This window comes from Xenopus tropicalis, chromosome 5 (assembly GCF_000004195.4).
Source record: "Xenopus tropicalis strain Nigerian chromosome 5, UCB_Xtro_10.0, whole genome shotgun sequence".
In the NCBI taxonomy this organism is placed as follows: Eukaryota; Metazoa; Chordata; class Amphibia; order Anura; family Pipidae; genus Xenopus; species Xenopus tropicalis.
The window spans coordinates 65,118,242-65,133,526 of NC_030681.2; the positions used below are offsets into that span (position 1 = coordinate 65,118,242).

The following is a 15,285-nucleotide window of genomic DNA, read 5'->3' on the forward strand; positions in this document are numbered from 1 at the left end:
TAACAATATGGTTACAGCGGATACAGAAAAGGCAGATGTGCTTAACCAGTTCTTTTCTTCTGTGTATACAGTAGAGGAGCCAGTGGGCCAAGTCCCACCCAATAGCTTCACTGTTGCCTCAGCTCCAACTACACAGTGGTTGGCACAGGATATGGTGCTTAAAGGGTTACACACGATAAATGTAAACAAGGCACCGGGTCCAGATGGAATACACCCTCGGGTACTGAGAGAGCTAGGGGCAGAATTGCAGTGGCCCTTGTTTCTGATATTCTCAGACTCACTCTCATCAGGTATGGTACCTAGGGATTGGAAGAAGGCGAATGTCACTCCCATATTTAAAAAGGGAGTAAGATCTCAGCCTGGCAATTATAGGCCTGTAAGTTTGACATCCGTGGTGGGCAAGTTATTTGAAGGCTTGTTAAGGGATCACATTCAAAATTATGTAGTGGAGAATGGCATTATGAGCAGTAATCAGCATGGCTTTATGAAGGACAGGTCATGTCAGACCAATTTAATTGCTTTTTATGATGAGGTAAGTAAGAAGCTGGACAGTGGGGATGCAGTAGATATAATCTATTTGGATTTTGCCAAAGCATTTGATACCGTTCCCCACAAACGACTGCTTTCTAAGCTAAGGTCTATTGGTCTTAGTGAAGTCGTTTGCACATGGATAGAAAACTGGCTACAGGATCGGGTACAGAGGGTGGTTGTTAATGGTACATTCTCTACTTGGAGTAAGGTTCTCAGTGGGGTCCCTCAGGGTTCTGTACTGGGTCCACTTTTGTTTAATTTGTTCATAAATGACTTAGGGGAGGGTATTATGAGTAATGTATCAGTGTTTGCAGATGACACAAAACTCTGCAGACCAGTCAATTCTATCCAGGATGTGACATCCCTGCAGCAGGATCTTGACCAACTGGCAATCTGGGCAGCTAAGTGGCAGATGAGATTTAATGTGGATAAATGTAAGGTCATGCACCTGGGATGTAAAAATATGCAAGCCCCGTATACCCTTAATGGGACTGCACTAGGCAAATCCATAATGGAGAAGGACCTTGGAGTCCTTGTAGATAATAAACTTGGCTGTAGCAAGCAATGCCAGGCAGCAGCTGCAAGGGCAAACAAGGTTTTGAGCTGTATTAAAAGGGGTATAGATTCACGGGAGGAGGGGGTTATCCTTCCCCTTTACAGAGCGCTGGTAAGGCCCCATCTAGAATATGCTGTTCAGTTTTGGTCTCCAGTGCTCAAACGGGACATTATTGAGTTAGAGAGGGTCCAGAGAAGGGCAACTAAGCTGGTAAAGGGTATGGAAAGTCTCAGTTATGAAGAAAGACTGGCCAAGTTGGGTCTGTTTACACTGGAGAAGAGGCGCTTAAGAGGTGACATGATAACTATGTATAAATATATAAAGGGATCATATAATAACCTCTCTAATGTTTTATTTACCAGTAGGTCCTTCCAACGGACACGAGGGCACCCACTCCGTTTAGAAGAAGGGAGGTTCCATTTAAACATTCGGAAAGGATTTTTTACAGTGAGAGCTGTGAGGTTCTGGAATTCCCTCCCCGAATCAGTCGTGCTGGCTGATACATTATATAGCTTTAAGAAGGGGCTGGATGGATTCTTAGCAAGTGAGGGAATACACGGTTATGGGAGATAGCTCTTAGTACAAGTTGATCCAGGGACTGGTCCGATTGCCATCTTGGAGTCAGGAAGGAATTTTTTCCCCTCTGAGGCAAATTAGAGAGGTTTCAGATGGGGTTTTTTGCCTTCCTCTGGATCAACTTGTAGTTAGGCAGGTTAGGTATAGGCATTATGGTTGAACTTGATGGACGTATGTCTTTTTTCAACCCAACTTACTATGTTACTATGTTACTATGTTTTACTTTTCCTGTTTCCTTTATAGCATAAGCTCTATCTTGCTTTATGGAAGGTGGTATAGATTAATACTCTGGATCAGAGCCCTATCCCACAAGAGAAACTATGAATTAACCTTTATCTTAAGGGTGATGAAACACAGGGTGTATTGTCATTCCTGGGAAAATCTCTCCCACGGGTGACAAAGCACCTGAAAATACCTTGTTGTTAGGAACTGCTGTAGGTAAAACTTATCAATCATCTTATTGAAATTTTGCGACTCCACTCCATGTGTGTGTGCATATAGGCCAACTCTGCACCTCTCAGTGTACTTACACCACAGGATGGATGCAAAAGGAAACAGCCTGATGTGGCATTAAGCTAGCCATACACGTACCGATAATATCGTACAAAACCTTGTTTCGTATGATATTCGGTGCGTGTATGGCAAGTCGGCGAGTCGACCGATATCGCAGGAAGCTGCTGATATCGGTCGACTCGCCGATCGGGCCAGTTAAAAGATTTTGATCAGGCACCATAGAAGGCGCCTGACCAAAATCTGCCTTCATCGCTGAATCGGCAGAAGGAGGTAGAAATCCTATTGTTTCTACCTCCTTATCTGCCTGTTTCAGCCCTGAAGGTCACTGGCGGATCTGACGATCTTTCGTGCTGCGATGGTTGCACGAAAGATCGCAGATCGCCACGTGTGTGGCCACCTTTAGCCTAACTGTCCACAGCCTGGACATTTTGCCTCATAAAGAGCACCAAACTGCTCTCTGCAGCTCAGCCATTCATTTTTAGGGAATGATCAGGCTGGAAAGGGCCTGTACCAAAGATTTCAGGCATTCTTTATTCAAATGAATGGTCAATGCAGGAGGCAGCTTGTGGAAATTTTCAGTGCTATATAAACATCTGGAAGCTTTAAAAAAAAAAAAAAAAAAAAAAAAAAAGATTTATAGGTTTATTATTTATATATGCAGTTTCAAAGATATTTCAGTGTTCAATTCAATGCAGATCATTTAGCTCTGCTGCAGGCTTTAGTCCCACAGTCCCAAGGATGTGAATATATTTTTTCAAAAAACTCAATGCATCAGCTGTATAAATGATGCCAAATGCCTCTGACAATGGTAGATGGTTTTAGGAATCTCTTCCTTTCATATAAATTAATAAAGGGATGTGCGCACAGCAGGACTGGAAAATCCAAGGTATATTGCTTACAAGAGTTCCACATTCCTTGCAAGCATGCTTTGACCCACACTGCATATCTTCAGCATCTGCTTTAAACTGCAGGCCTTTCAGATCCAGCAGAAAGAATTGCTGTTTGTGTGAATGGTGGCAAAAGATATTATGTGTTTCCAGGCTTGTTTTGTTTATAGTGCGTCATTTTTTTGTCCAAGGAAAGTTTTTTTTTGTTTTTTTTTTGCAGTATGTATTTAGATATGTGGAAAGGGATCTATGCTTTCTTTACACAGTGACTAAAAATTAATTTTCTCACATTTTCCACAAGTAGTCAGTAGGTCACGTTAAATTTTAGGGGGTGATTTATCAATGCTCAATTTTTTTTGACAATTCCAGTTTTTTAGAACTAAAAATTGCACAATTTGAGTTGTGGTTAAAAAAAACGTGAATGTCTGGTATTTATTAAGTGCCGAAAACTTGTATATAAAACTTTGCCACCTAAAAGCTTGAGAGTTTAACAGAAGTCAATGGGAGTTGTCCTAGGCAAAGTAAAGCTATATTTTCAAGTTTATTGACTTTGTAAACGTAAAAAATTTGAGGTGTTCAAGTTTTTTTTTAATTTGGACGTGTTTTCCTTAATAATAAATAAGCAAGCATTTGATAAATGAGTTTATTCGATTTAGAAAAACAAACTTGAATTCAACTTGAAAATTGATAACTAAGCCCATTAGTGTGATGTAGAGAATGGCATTATGAGGCAGTTTGAAGTTCATATATGCCAAAACCTGCTGCTTTTTCTTCCGCAATATTGCCAAGATATGCCCCTTCCTTTCACAAGTAACAGCTAAAACACTAATCCATACCCTTATCCTTTCCCGCTTAGATTACTACAGTCTCCTACTAACCGGCCCCCCAGACTCCCACCTCTCTCCCCTGCAATCAATCTTAAACTCTGCTGCCAGGATCCTCCTACTCTCTCCTAAGAGAGAACCTGCTCAGCCTCACTTAAGCTCTCTGGCATCGCTGCCTGTTAAGCAAAGGATTGTTTACAAAATCCTTCTGCTAACATTAAAAGCCCTTCACTCCTCTGCTCCTCACTACATTTCTTCACTGGTCTCCCTGCATGTTCCTGGTCATCTTCTCCGCTCCTCTCAGAGCCTCCGTCTTTTTACACCATCCACACCCACTGCGCTTTCTCGTCTTAAACCTTTCCACCTCGCTGCTCCTTACCTCTGGAACTCTATCCCTGAATCTCTCCATAGGGAACACTCACCCACTATCTTTAAGATTAAACTCAGATGCTACCTTCTCGAGCACTAAAACATTATTTTGCCCAGTCCTGCACTTAAGGGCAAATGCCCATACCTTGTGCACTCTTACCTTCCAATTTGTGCCTGTATGTTAACCAACAACTTAGTCTGTAAGTTCTAAGGGGCAGGGACCTCCTTCCTACTGTGTCTCTTACCACATGGCACTTATTCCCTGTGTATTTATACTTATGTATTGTATTTCTTATAACACTTGTCCCCCCTGTGTGTAATTCTGTATATTGTAAGATTGTACAGCGCTGGGTACCCTTGTGGCGCTTTATAAATAAAATTATACATACATACATATTACATAGTAAGTTAGGTTAAAAAAAGACACACGTCTATGAAGTTCAACCTATTATGTCTATATAAAACCTGCCTAACTACTAGTTGATCCAGAGGAAGACAAAAAACCCTTTCCAGTTTGTTTCAGAGGGGAAAAAATACTTCCTTACGTCATGATGGCAATAGGACCAGTCCCTGGATCAACTTGTACTAAGAGCTGTTTTCATTAACCCTATATTTCCTCACTTGCTAAAAAAACATCCAACCCCTTTTTGAAGCTATATAATGTATGTGTCAGTACATCTGATTCAGGGAGAGAAATCTACAGAACAACTTCACAGCTCTCACTGTATCTGAATTTAGAAATACACATTATATTACACAGTGTAGCATAGAGTTAATGTGGTAATGTGTTGTGTATTCTAACTCCACTTACTCTACAGCCCCCAGTGTAACAAAGTTATTTAAGAAATGGTATTTAGATTTGCTGGGAACTTGAGTGCTTTATTTATAATATAGGGAATAATGTACCTGTTGTAATTTAGAGGATATCATAAGATGAGTTCCATGACCATATAAAAGCACTAGACCGAAGGCCAAGTGCTTTTAAACAGGTCATAGAACTACAAGGTAAATTGTAATATTCTCATGTTTTTCAACAGAGGGGTACTTTATTTATTATAATACACAAATTTCAGTCATGTGGCAGAAATTACATCACTAAGATTATAGCAGATGACATCACTAATCAATGTTTATAAGGATATAATTAACAGGATATTCATGTCTTTTGGGCATTATAATTTTATGAATACTTGCCTTATCTTCGACTCTTTCTTTTTCTTTTTCTCTCTCCCTTTCTCTATGTATATAGAACAGATCTAATAAGTAGGTACAGTAGATTATGGAAATATTGCAAGTGATTGAAGGAGAAGGAAAGGTAAAAACTAAGTAAGTTTTATCAGAAAGGTCTATGTAAATACAGCCATAAGCGCTCACAGAAATGCTGCTATATCAAAAGAAACACAAGATTTCTTGTCTCCTTTTCTCCTGTGCCAGAGTCTGCACTGCTCTCTTCCCTCTCCTGCTCCCCCATCAAGATTGCTAAGAACCCTCCCCCCACCTTAGGAATGTGTGATCTGAGCCATACAGCAGTAAGTTTCCTCATAGTCTTACAAAGTGTGCATATACAGGGGTCTTGGTGCAGGAGCGTGGCATTATGGCAATTTTGTTTACAGAGCTCAGCATTTTTTTTTCGCTATGAGGCATCTGATCATCTGAACAGGTGAAATATGGGGAGACTGAAGGGCACTATTGAGAGAACTGAAGGTATGCCTGTAGCTTGAGATTAACACTTTATTACCCTTTCCTTCTCCTTAAAACTTTTGTACTGCTTGCCAAGTTATTCACAAAGAAGAATGATTACTCTATATCAGATATAGTGGAGAGGCTTCTGTCAGCCTCTACAAAGTTTGTATTGTTACAGGACTGTTTATTTGAATGGCATTTTTGAATAAGGGCACACTGTATGTCCATGTGTAAGATGAATAAATAGTTTTGCATGCCTCATCATGTTTCTAATGTGCACCAACTTCCTGGGTTTTTTAAGGTAATAACGATTCCAAACTTTGCATATACCAGTGTGAAGTGCCATATTAGAATGGTGCTTTAAAATACTAGCTCGTTAGATATCCTGAGAATATAGTGTTTGTCTAGTTTGAAAGTAAGGGTGTTCCATGAAAATTAAAAAATATATTCTTGTTTTTTGAAGTCAAATAACACAAAGAAAGAAATGTACTGATTGGGCAGCTATGCGGCCAGAAGGATTTTAGCTACAGCCACTCACTAGTTAGGTAGCAAATGTAGTAATATAAATGCAGCAGTCTCCCAACTTCCTATGTGCCTGTATAATACTTCATAATTTATATTTTCCACCAGTAAAAATCTTTAAAAGCTTTGTGTTTAGGGATATACTGTATATATATTAAGTGTTTTATTGTACCAAGCAATTTTCCCCCTAACAGTACCTCTTGCAAGCTTAAAAATGCATGTTAAAAGTAGAAGAGGATATCCGATACCTTACAGTTTTTAAAGCCAATAGTGGTTTGCTGTTATTCCCCACTATATTTTCACATATAAGAAAGCAACAGGAATGTCAAGAATTGCTCTGCCTCTAGCGAACTAAATCCACCATTGTACAAATGTGAATATTTGTTATATACCAATTCAGGACACTTTAATAAATTAAGAAAATGAAAAAATTTACATTTTCCCAATTACCACCAAAAGGTTAAAGCCAACATTAGCCTTTTCACCTGCAATAAAGTTTTGATGAAAAGTTTCTTCCAAATTGCTGACCCCTTATTTTAATCAACTCAAAAATACTTCATCATAACCATTTTTCTTGTTTTCATATTTGCTTCAAGAAAAAACACGTCACTGTTGTGTTTTATTAATTGCTTTCTCTCACATAATTAGAAAGCCCTCATCCCAACACCACATGAAGTGCTTTCTTTGATACATGCAGGACAGTCAGGCTTCATACTACCTTAAGAGTTAAAAAATTTGTAGTTAAATATATCTATTTGTTTATATACAATACACAAGAACTATGGATATCCTGTATATTATATCCTTATAAATGGTAGTTAGTTATAATTAGTACTTAGTGATGTAATTTGTATTACGTGGCTCATTGAAATGTGTGTATTGTAAAAAAAAAAAAAAATGTACCTCTGTTGTTAAATGTTATCTTAAAGTTCCATGACCTGTATAAAAGCCCTTTGCCTTGTGTCCGTATATAGCCATAGAATGCCTCAGTGACTTCTCATTTACTCATATTGTTCAGTTGAACACAACAACTGAAAGCATTAAGTTCAACACACAGAGGTGTAATATTGATCTGTTTAAATATATAAATATGCAACATCTGGACAAATATCTAGATAAAGTTTGGGTATTGTACCGTTAATATAGTCCATATCTGAAAATCAGGACTGTGATGGACCTATGTACTCATGTGAAAAGAAGATATTTAGCATTCAGTATTAATTGTTCTAAAGAGGATAATAAATTTACTTGAATCAAGTCACATTAATGGAGGCAAGAGCCATGTATATTGATTGGTTCAACATTGAAATGCTGCAGTTATCAGTGCTACATTTCACAGGGGAAAATTGAGGGTAAGACAGGGTTTAGAGCAGGGGTGCCCAGACTTTGTCACCGAGTGATCTACTCTTACCGCCTGGCCACCATGATAAGATCTACTGTAATAAAAATAGCACGTCATCTATTGTGCGGCGCATGCCGCAAAAAAAAGTATCACTCTGCTGTCAGAAAAAAAGTAAAATAAGTTCAGCATGTAATAAACCCAGTCATGATTACAATGTTAGAAGCAGATCCCACCACTGAACAGGCCAACACCTTCCACTGCCTTCATCCTCATGCACTGAGCAGCAAAATTTGTACAGACAGCTTGCCAATGAGAAATGCCATGTTCTGCTATGCACTGAAGTGACTGGTACCCTTGAACAAAAGTGTATAGTTCAGCTGGATCCATGTATGAACCTGCATAGGTGCAACTTTCAATAAAAAAACAAACAAACTGGCATCCGACTTACAAGGCAGAAAAACTGCTCAAAAAGTGCTTTTATTGCATTTATTCTTGCTTCTTCATTTTTTTTCATTGTATTGTAGTGATGTGCAGTAGTGAAAGCTTGTACTCCAATGCTCCACAACCATACACACACACTTACAAGCCTACTTGCTGGGTAGATGAGATACTGACAGCGCTATTGCCTGTGCTGTGCATGCATGCTGTGCTAGCACTAGCAGCTGTCAGTATCTCATCTACCCGCCAAGTAGGCTTATAAGTGTGTGTGTATGGTTGTGGAGCATTGAAGTACAAGCTTCTCACTTCTAATTAGCATGCAGTGCAACAAGCCAGTGTTAGCCTGTTCAGTGTTTGTGGGTCAACTAGCATTATAAACAAGACTGGGTTTATCAAAAGCTGAATTCATTTTACATCAGGGCATGGGTAGGCCGTGAAGGTTGCACTGTTACTTACTGTGTATAGCGCACTTTCCCTCTCTGCTCACTTTCCCTCTCTGCTCACTTTCCCTCTCTGCTCACTTTCTTTCTAGACGCGCTTTCCTCTTGGCGTGACATACGCATTCCCCAGATGCGATGAAGTAAGTGCGCATTCCCTTCAGATGTGCCGTACGTATGTATTCTCCTCTGCACGTCCTCAAGGATAAAGGAGAACGCGCTCTTAAAGGAGCATGTGAAAAAATATTATGCAGCTCGCGATCTACCAGAACTTTAACTGGGATCGACTGGTAGACCGTGATCAATGTATTGGCTACCCCTGTATTGGCTAAATAGTGGTGGATCGCCCATGTTTTTACACTTTAAACTCTATATAGTACCACAAACTGGTTCAGCTGCCAAACTCCTCCTCTCTCTGTACCTACTCTTTGTGCAAGCCAGGATATCCCTTTTTTCAGGTCCTTCTTTGTGGCCTCAATACAGGAGGCACACAAATTTATGACATCAGTGGGCCATGGGGCACTGTAGAAAAAAAAAGTGTTTTACAAACTTTTCCTCACTTTCATAAAAAAAAGCCCTTTAATTAATGTGAATAATTTTCTTAAGTACAGAAAGACGTTTGTTCAGAGTATCTTGTGGAACTTATAAAAGCTTTGTACTTTATACAGAATTGTTTGTTGGTCCAGTAAAATTTCACCCTCTTTGACCAAAGAGTAAGGAAATTACTACTCTGAGCTAAACGGCTTTGTTCCATTCCTTCTCCTCGCCTTAAATGAGCAATTCAAATGGACAATGATCAGTCACAATTTATAAATATTAGTACCATCTTAAAATCCTAGCAGCTCTATAAATAAATATATAGATGAAGGTTTCTATGTGAGACCGAAACGTTGAGTAATAAACCTTTCTATTTTTGCATTTACATTTTGCTCACAATTCTTTAAATCCTAGGAGTGCTGTCCTTGGTTCCAGTGCATTTTTTTGTACTAGCACCCAGGTTTTGTTGCTGCAAATGGTGTGCACCCTATGGACTATTTTATATATACTGTATGTATATATATATATATATATATACGTGACATGCTCGTTGAAAATGACCCTGTAAAATCAGAAGGTAACCAGGTCTTGGATGCCCAATGATAAACCAAGCTGTTTCCGCTGCCCAAATTGCAAATCATGTAGATTTATGACCTCAGGGGATATATCGTTTTTTACACCCCCACAAAGGAAAAAGGTTTTCTATTAAACATCATATCACATGTTCTACCATTCATGTGATTTATTTAATTACATGCCCATGCGGTCTTTCGTATGTCGGTAAAACCGATTTAACCCTTAGGATCAGGATGGATGGGCCCCGCTCAGCTATAAGCACTGCATTTAGGGATGGGAAAACTTCCAAGCCAGTTGCTAAACATTTCCTTGAGCTAGGGCATAGGCTACCTATTTTTAAATACACAGCCATTGACCATATCCCCCCCACTTAAACGTGGGACTGTGCTAAAATACTACTCCAGAGAGAAGTCTTCTGGATTAAAAAATTAAATACATTGTCACCATATGGTCTGAATGAACAATGTTCATTTTCATGTTTTTTAAACCAGAGAAAAAAAGAATGTTTACATAAGGATGTTTTCTTAGCAACGTGGTCATACTTGGTGGAAGATTGGCTATAATGTGTTTTGCCTCTTTCCCTTTTAAGTTAACATTTATTCCACACCTGTGGTGGCAGGCCTTTCCTCTGTTGATCAGGTGGGTGGGTCTCTACTTATTTTATTTAGATCAACCTTTCTGTCCTCACCCGGGACCTTTATCAAGATACAAAATGAGCAAACAAACAGTGTTTAAAAAGACTCATCCACCAATTAACCATCACCAAACCACCCCCTCTCTTTACAACTGAGACTGGATTTGTATTTACTGTGCCTGCGGGCTCTGTTTAAAGAACCCGTTAATGTTGACTGCTGGTAACCCCTCTGCCTAAAATGATCGAAAGTCTCCTGTAGTTGAACTTCACAAGCTAGGAGGATGAAAACTAGTAGAGTATAACAGTGTATTTCTGTGTGTGGATTTTCTAAACAGTTTAAATCCCAGAGAATTATTTTTTTTTTTAAATTTCCTCATCCAAAAACTGGATACATTGCTCGTTGTGGGAAATCGTGAATTTCACTGGGCTATCCAAACTGTTAAGATCATCCACCATATTAAGCAACCCTGTTTCATTACCTCTCCAAACAATCAGTACATCATCGATGTAGTGGAGGTATAAAAACAGTGAGTCTTTGTATTTGGGGATAATGTGTTACTGTTCGGAATGGGCCATGTAACAATTGGCATACGAAGGAGCCATTGATGCCCCCATTGACATGCCTTCCTTCTGTAAATAAAATAGTTAATGCAAACCGCCTTCAAAAAGGACCAGGACCTATAGGGCCAATTGGAAAGGCACTCTAGGGATATTCATAAGAGCAGTAAGGACCCACAAAGTGAGCCCAAAGGAATTTCACATGTCGCTCAAGTATGCCGAACCAGATGTACTGTATGTAAAACGGTAACATCACCAGCCCCCGCTCCTACATAGATTTGTAGCCCATATTCAGATAGTGACAGTTGGCATGTCCCCATGTCCCCTGGTTTACTCCATTAGAATATATATTACAAACACTGATGTATATGGTTCAGCAGAAGTGGATAGTTCAATAGCCACCTGGTGCGAGCCTGTCATGTAATATGGTCCTAGATTAGGGGTTACAGGTAGACTTGTCAATACCCATTAACTGTGTGTCTCCAAAAAAAATAGAATAAAGAAAAATCAAAATGAAAAATCAAAATGGAAAGTAAAAGTAGAAATGACATGCAACTAAGTCTCATAAAATAAATCATGCAAGCACAACCCGTCCAAGCACAGCAGCCATGTATAGAACGACTGGTAACATGAATTTGTTAAATATAACAATAGGTTTTTTAGGGTTGAGCCAAAACCTCACAAGGTGAGGTGACAGAAGACCTTATGTACAGCATCCATGTAAGAATAAAAAGAATTCAAATCATACTAGCAGAGGGTATATATATTATGTGCCCACCGTATAGGCGGTTTGCATTAACTAGAACTGGACACGTAAGAGTTGTAGTTGCAGCCGAACGTGCTCTCCACCACTCCGTGTAGCCCGTTGGCATCACTTGTTGCACTTCATCTCCCGCAGATCGCCAGGGACCGATGCAGGACCCTTGCACTCCTCACTGTCTGCCAGCCGAACCTAGATACTTGTGTTGGTTGCCTATTGGGCACATCTAACTTGCACTCCTGGTGCCAGCCGGGGTGCATTGTATACATGGTAACTAGGCAAAAGTGCGCCCTACGCTCCCTACAACTCGGCACGGCAATTGAACACGCCCGACGAGCTTCCGCAACATTTGACTGGGCATTGCCTCCGTGGGCGATATGTTCTGCTCCACATGATGATCATATTTACACACTGTAGTTCATCACTTAGCACAGTGAAATGCTTGCTATCTGACTGTGAACATTCTCTGTATAGTTTTTTTGCAACATTTTTTGTAACAGTTTTGCAACATATGTCTTTTGCAACATGTATCAATTTGCCTACTAGCTACATGATTTTAAACTTAACCTTGTTTTCTAGCACTGCACTCCATTCTGTTTGCCTGTATGTGTTGACATTTGAATTTACCTTGCTCTGGTGGGTGTGGGGCTTGTTTACACTGGTTGCCATGGTAACCAGGGCCGTTTTTTTTTTTTTTTGTGCCATTTTGTGTGGTGGGGGTATTTACTGTGGGTGTTGGGATATGGTCTGTTGGTTTGTCCCTGAGGAAGAGCACAGATTGTGCTCGAAACGTTGGAATTTTTTCAATAAAACCACTTTTTCTTTTGTATCAAGTCCCTATGTGTGCGGCACTCTTTCAGCCAAGGCTGTTCAGGCTGTTCATGCATTTTTAATACACAATTGATTGTTTTTGGAATATAACTCGGTGTTGCTGGTCTTTTTTGGATATTTAAATTATTTACCTTGCACCCGAGCTAAGAGCTGAAGCAGAGTGCCACCCTGGGTTCGCTATATATATATATATATATATATATATATATATAAATTTAAAGCTCTTACTTTCTAGGTAGAGAACTATTCAGATACATGTCTTCATGATAACATGAACCTCCATCTTTAAGAGGACTTTTACAAATTTTAGAGCTTACTGTGTGTAGGAGTCAAAGAACAAGTTGTTCCTTTTCATTCTGCTGTGGCTGTTTGGTATATTTCTGGCTCTTCCAGTGGGATTTCATTGCACATTAATGGACTTTTTTTTTCACCGAAATGTATGTTTATTCCCTACTCATAAAACTTTTATCCAACCTCACACTACGTTGTGTTTTTTACCTTACCACATATGTGGTTGTTTAATGTATATAATGAAGCCGTCTTATATTGTTTAAGTACACCCTCGTCAGAAAACATTTGTGGTTGTCATTCTGCCAAGCAAATTCCATTTGGTTGCTTAAGCTACTAAAGGAATGAGCCTTTTTAACTTCAGATGTAAAAGCTATTACATTTCCATTCAACTGATGGACTGACAGAGACTTTAAAAAAATTAAGACTTGCTGAGCCGCTGTTTAGGAATGAAAATTATGTAGTGATTTTAGATCAGTGTTAGAAATTTCTCGCCCCTGAGAAGACATTTATTTATGTCAGTGACTGAGCAACATCCTGTCTGCCCCACAGTTCATACATCACTGTTTGCCCTTACAAGTGTGCTTGTGTTTAGAGATTACACCCCCTCCTTTTTTTTTTTTTTTAAATCCTTAAACATCCTTTTTTTAATATGACATTGTCATTGCTTCATACCATTGCTGTTGATTTCATTAAATGTTTGTAGGATCCAGATATGTTGTAATTGATTTTGCATAAATCATTTATGTTATGGATTGATTAGCACCTTACAATTACATTCATGCCACAAATCCAGGGAACCAGGGCCACAAATGTTTTTATAATGCACTTAATCACATGTTTAATGTGCGTTGACCAACAATATACAAAATCAACGGATGCTCATTACTATTATTATCATTTATAGGTCAGACTCATTTCTAAAATGATTTTACGGAGATTATTCATCATTCACTCCAGTCCTTGCCCCAGTGGAGCTAACAATCTAAGGTCCCTATCATACATAGTAAGGGTCAGTTTTGCAGACTTTCCTGACCCCAGTGCTGCTGCCTACTGAGCCTCCATGGCTTTTTTTTTGTAATGAAAGCTTTTATAAAATATCCTTATCCAAGTAAAAAGAAAAAACAAATTTAAACAAGATACAAGTTTAAAGAAAAATCTATAGTCTGTACTAAGCCTGTACTATTTCTTCTGTAAATGAACAGGATGCAGAAACTTTGCAGCATGCTTGCTGACCTTCATCTGCACTGCTAAATTATGCAACACATTACTCTGACTGCTTGGCATCTGGCCACACATGTTATATTAGGTAGAATGCACATAACAAACTTTCCTAATTCTTAACTCTCCCAGAGCTTGCATTTCTATTCAGCATGCCGATTAGTTGATTAGTGAAAGTAGAACAAGGTCCAGGGAACGATAATCGAGTTCACAGATTTGAAACTGATGCTAATGAGCAGATTAGTATCTCACTGACAAGTTTCATCTTTCTCAGGAAGTCACTTGAGGACGTTGCTCACATCATGAATTATCGAAATATTTGCATAAATGTCTTTAAATAGTTAAGGCAGCAGGCAATTTAGTCAAACTTGGCAGCTTACTCTTTCTGTTTACACAAACATTTTCTAGTATTTGGGACTTATGGTGCATTGGCAGATAATATTTTCTAACCTGCCTGATTCTCAAAAAAACTGTTATCCATAGTACGTGGATATCAGTAAGGTTCAGCAGGTCACCACACCCCTACCAATAATTGTACAAAGTTTTGTTCAATATTGTTGGCACATGTATGGCTAGTTTACAGATTGCTTAAACTGTAAACATTATACTTGATACTTGATCCTCATAGATCACTGATACTGGTTTAAGACATCCAAAAATATGCATTCGTTATCTCATTAAAGGTTGTTTTTCTGGACCTTTGTGATATACTTAGTTAGGATCATTTATCAACACTGGGCATTGCTCATGGGCAGTAACTTATAGCAACCAATCAGTGATTGTTTTTTTCAGTCTGCTGCTGGTAGAACAATGAATGCAACTGCCCATGGGAAGATTTGCTCTGTGTTAATAAACGACCCCCATTTTTTGCCTATGATGGGTTGTATTTCCTTTTGGAGCTGTAAATTGACTACTTTTATTTGATCCAACGCAATTTTAATAATTATTTACAAAAAAGGGACAAAGAAAGTGGATTAACTCTCAATCTTCCACCTTTTAGTTTTAAGCAAGATCCTAAAATTAAGCAAACAATGTAGGAGACCAGATTAACAACATAAATGTAAATTATGCAGATAAATGTACTGTTTTGTACACATGTGAAATAAAAACTTTGGTCACCCAGCTCTCTGGGAAATATAATATAGACCCTTTACAGAAAATACATTTTACAAGTAACTTGTTGTAAAAGAGTTGTTGGTCTT

The 15,285-nt window shown here is 38.8% G+C and overlaps 1 protein-coding gene across 3 annotated transcripts in view; it reads left to right on the forward strand.

Annotated features, from left to right (window-relative positions):
- hivep2 (human immunodeficiency virus type I enhancer binding protein 2) overlaps positions 1-15,285 on the forward strand; it is a 192,398-nt gene that overhangs the window by 111,052 nt on the left and 66,061 nt on the right. The window lies entirely within an intron of this gene.